The following is a 4,845-nucleotide window of genomic DNA, read 5'->3' as shown; positions in this document are numbered from 1 at the left end:
GTCAGGAGAACCAGGACGGTGATCGGGCAGCTTAGAGTAGTGTTATGTGAATTACAGCATTATATTGTGAGGTTTGTTATGCTCATTTAGAGCTTTACAATTTTACTTTGTAAGAGTGAATTGTAATAATTAACTCGAGGTTTTCGAGTTTTGTGTTGAGTGGCGAGTGGTGTGTTTGTTTCTGAGAAAAAAATTCAGAACGTTATTTGTATTAATTGTTTATTCATGTTTCGGATTTGAATTGGTTATTCAAAATTCGGGGCGTGACAGAATCACTCCGGCGCTGTTAATGGTTTTGGGTGAGAAGAGACTCATCAGAGTGGAGAACCAGAGACTTTGGTTCTATCGAAGTGGAGAATCTACAGTGCGTTTGAGGCTTTCTACTTCGATTTCTGATTGTTTTTTGGAAGAGATCGATCTGAGCCGTTGCTTTTCATTTAAAGCAATGGACGGTTGTGCTTGACCCATCCGCAACTTAACTATAGCAAGGACGTCCTCTTTGGAACCTTGCTATATATATATATATATATATATACAGTCCGGCTACACTAAGGATGTCCTTAGTTTTTCTTAGGTACGAATTTCCGGTTTTCACCCACTTTCCGATCAAATTTTCACATCTTAACCGTTCAGTTTTTAGGTCCTAATGTATAGATCACCTCTGCAAAATTTCAGCCAAATTGGTGATCATTAAGGCATCCAAAACTGCAAATTACAACAATGTAAACGAACGGTTCCGGTTCGACAGATTCGGTTCGTTCGTGTAAATTGCAGTTTTGGACATCTTAACGATCACCAAATTCGCTAAAATTTTGCAGAGGTGATCCATACATTAGGACCTAAAAACTGAACGGTTAAGATGTGAAAATGTGATCGGAAAGTGGGTGAAAACAGTAAATCCGTTCCATAAGAAAAACTAAGGACATCCTTACCTGAGAAAAATCCTATATATATATATATATATATATATATATATATATACCCTTTTCAATAAGGGATCCCTATTTTTTGCCAACTTGAGGGACAGGCTCGCAGCCCTTGGATCTGCTTCAATGAGGTTCGACGGCTAAGATAAAGTCCAGGGTTTTCACCCTTTTCTAAGCCTCCAACTCGTGAACTCGGCAAATTTCCAATTTCTTCTCTTCCTCTCGCTCGCTCTCTCTCTCTCTCTCTCTCTCTCTCGCTCAGAGAATTCACTCGATTTTCATGTCAAGCACATCTCTTGCATCAACTTCTCTAGAAATCAGGTCGGTTTTCTATTTGTAGTGAGTATATGATTTGTTGAGGGAAATAGTCCACTCTTGCCTTAGATTTCAATTCAATTGCAGCAATTTACAAGGAAATAGTCCATCAATCCAGAGCAATCCCACCGCCATTGATTGGAAGAGATGTTGTCGGAGCTGCAAGGATGGAGTCCGGGAAGACTCTTGCTTTTCTATTTCCAGCTATCTAGTTGTATAAACATGCATAGCCTATGTTTGTGCCCTATCCTCTTATTTGTTCCTAAAGTGTATACCTTTTCTCTTTGTTTTTGTTGATATGATGTTGGGCTATGCAAATTCAAGTTCAAAAACAATGGCTATAATCTCTTTCTTACTGATTGAATAGAAAATTGAAGTTCACATACTTGCATTTTGGTTTAGTCTAATCTGCGTGTTTGCTTGTAACAGCTTGATCAGAAGAAAGCTCGTTGATAATGCATACAGATTGAAACTTTAGGAACAAATAAGAGGGTAGGGCACAAACATAGCAATCCCACCGCCATTGATTGGAAGAGATGTGCTCGGAGCTGCAAGGATAGGTTTCGGGAAAACTCTTGCTTTTCTAGTACCAGCTATTTTGTTGTTATATAATGCAAGTTGTTCTTCTCGCAATGGAGCTGGTGTTGTTGTGATTTGCCCAACTAGGGAACTCGTAATACAGGTGAAGACCCTTGCTTATTGATGAATAATGATACTATGAGTTATCCCTTACTTATTAGTGAATAATGATACTATGATTTACTTAGGTTTGATGTGGAATTTGTTCTTATATTTCTTTACGTTAGTGTAGTCACGCTTGATCCAATTTGGGCTTGTTAGAAGTATTGCTTTTAGTTCGTTTAACGTCTAGGAGATCATGATACCTGTCTTGGGAATGGGTTTTATGAATAATGTTTCTTCTATGATTGAGGTATAAGCTTGAACGATTATGCTTTGAATGCGAATGCGGAATCATATATTGGACCATTCTGAAATTTTAGAATCCGAATGGAAATATTGGAACTGTATTGTTTTGTTTCAATGCATTGTTATTGTTAATCACCTAATCTTTAAGAATGTCCAACATTTTGCAAGGAATGACTCGTATTCGGCGAATTAGTATAGAGCTAAAGCTCCAACACTTGTGAAAACTCAAGGACTGTAGTCCTCCATGGTGTTTGCTGTGGAATCTAATAATTGGTTGGTTTGATATCAAATTATGGCGATTTTGTGACCTTATAGTTAGTGGCTAGGTTGCACGTATTGTTATATGCTAGGCAAGTTGTGTGTAGACTGCAGACATAGAAGAAATTAAAGCTCATTAGTTGTACCATGTAGACACCAATTCTCTTCTGCTAATGACGGTGTCTGACAAGTTCTTGCTAATAAGTAAAGTTTATGATCTGTTGAGCAATGAGGAGAGCCATGTCAAATGCATCCTAAGCCACACATCATGCTTTCCAGGAGGCCATTGAACTATCAGCAACAACAGGAGAACCATGATGTGCTTACAAAGTGATTGTTGTAATGAAGCAGACCTTGTAATCTTTATAACTGAAATGCTAGATAAGAAGAGGTTATTATATTCTAAAAGTAATTTGGATGATGTTTATGTCCTTGCACACGTGTAGTGTAATCCTCTCTGGAGAATTGCAAGTCTTTAGTGACTTCCGACTACAGTAAATTGTGGCGTGTTACTATGTAAGCTGTGGTGTTGGTGAATTTATTTCGTCGGATTGGTATCCTCTAGTTTTTGTTTATCTATGGTCCATGTACTGCTTTTCTTCTCTGCATTCTATTGATAATGTTTTGTTTCTCGCTTGAAAAAAAAAAAAAACACTTGAAGGAGCGATGTGTATTGATGATTTATTTAAGCTTTTGTAGTCCGTATTGATAACTATAGACCTGTAGATGACAGGTGCTTGTTCTATTCTCATTTATAATCTAATCAATTTTTATTGATTATGCATTCTCATAATTTTAGTAATAATACATAAAGTAGTTCAGAACATTACTTTACAATCCAACTAGAGTAACATTTTTTGGTTAAATGGGGGCCAAAATGCCCAGCAAAACAAGGAAACAAATCAGAAACTAGGTATTTACTCCTAAAACTTGAAGTTTCACATAAATCATCCAGCAGCAAAGTAATAACTTGTGGAGGAGGCTGCATAACAATGTGCATTCCAATCTCAGAATCCGATCTAATTTTGAACAACACATTAGCAACCTTGTTGCTTGATTTCACAGCTTTGGAAGGGTGACAATTTTTTATCATAGACTTTAAAGGCTGCAGAGCATCCATACCATAATCAATGACTTTAGAATCGGGTTCAATCAACACATGTATCAAGTGGCGAGGCACTGTGCTGCAATGCACAGTTGGACCATTTCACATGCGCCGAATCGGGTTCAATCAACACATGTATCAAGTGGCGAGGCACTGTGCTGCAATGCACAGTTGGACCATTTCACATGCGCCGAAGGGGTTTATCTTGGGCCTAGGAAGCTTTTGGGTTCCCCTTGACAAAGTCAAAAAAAAAAAAAAACACATGTATCAATGAGCATCAGTAGCCAACTAGAGAGTAAAATTGCACAATAAAGAAACATGAATTGTACTGCTTCATGATTTCAAATATGGACTTATAGCAACTCCAAATTGTCTACTGCAAACTCTCAGACAATTTTACAAATGCTTTAATACATCTTCTTACTTTCTTCACCTGCGTATTTGATATCTCATGAAAATACTTAGAAATTAGAATAGATGAAGAGTTATCAGTTTTCAAACACATAGAAACCCAGAAAACAAAACTGTGTCTAATATAATGACTATACAAAAGTAAGGATGTATTCCACAATGAAATTCTTCAGAAGCAAAGTAAGGTAGAGAACTTGTCCCTGCAGGTTATGACTAAGTTGTGTATCCCAAAGAAAGCCTATAAACTCGAATATATATAGAAATTGACAAAACAAAATTCAGTGATAGTGCATCAACAATAAACTTCCCAGGAAATTGATGACTTGTGGGAGGAGGCTGCACATAATCAGACTACTAATTTAGAAAATACAAAACTATATTAATTATATACATTTGTTTTACTAGATTGAGTCAATCAAGAGTGACACGTGGTAGGAAGACTATATTGATTATACACAAATCCAAACATATATAGATCACCAATTCGGCTTCCAATTCGGATTCCAATGATCCAACCCAGATAGAATTGATTATACAGAAATCCAAGCATATATAGATCGATCTGTGAAACTAAATATAGAAGAAGAAAAATTTCAAGGGCAAAAACCTGAACAGGAGTCCCCACAAGCCATGTAAGAAGTTTTTGTTTTAGGTGGAAAGCCACCGCAAGCTGAATATGGATGAGGATCGATTTTAGGTTATAGCTTTTGTTTTTATTATTAGAAAGTCGAATCCCTCATGAAATACTCACTACGAAGAGAAAACCCACCTGATTTCTGTAGAATTTGAAGAAATATATGGTGCTGAGGTGCGAATTGGGAGAACCTCGAGTGTTGTTCAAGGGCTGTTATTCGCCAGAAAGAATCAGGAGATAGAGAAACTGACTGACCCGATTCAATTTTC

The 4,845-nt window shown here is 37.0% G+C and overlaps 1 long non-coding RNA gene across 4 annotated transcripts; it reads left to right on the top strand.

The window, feature by feature from the left end:
* The first annotated feature begins 1,036 nt into the window (after positions 1 to 1,036).
* Positions 1,037 to 3,001, top strand: LOC133745522 (uncharacterized). Of its 4 annotated transcripts, none has more exons than XR_009863659.1 (3): positions 1,093 to 1,247; positions 1,329 to 1,476; positions 1,671 to 3,001. It is a non-coding gene; the product is annotated as an uncharacterized LOC133745522 (long non-coding RNA). The 4 variants fall into 4 exon arrangements; XR_009863661.1 differs by having other exon boundaries at positions 1,329 to 1,510; XR_009863660.1 differs by having other exon boundaries at positions 1,329 to 1,923; positions 2,337 to 3,001.
* The last annotated feature ends 1,844 nt before the right edge of the window (positions 3,002 to 4,845 follow it).

The sequence above is a fragment of the Rosa rugosa genome, chromosome 4 (assembly GCF_958449725.1).
Source record: "Rosa rugosa chromosome 4, drRosRugo1.1, whole genome shotgun sequence".
Classification (NCBI taxonomy): Eukaryota; Viridiplantae; Streptophyta; class Magnoliopsida; order Rosales; family Rosaceae; genus Rosa; species Rosa rugosa.
The sequence above is the reverse complement of the archived record's forward strand: the minus strand, read 5'-3'. Positions and strand labels throughout refer to the sequence as shown.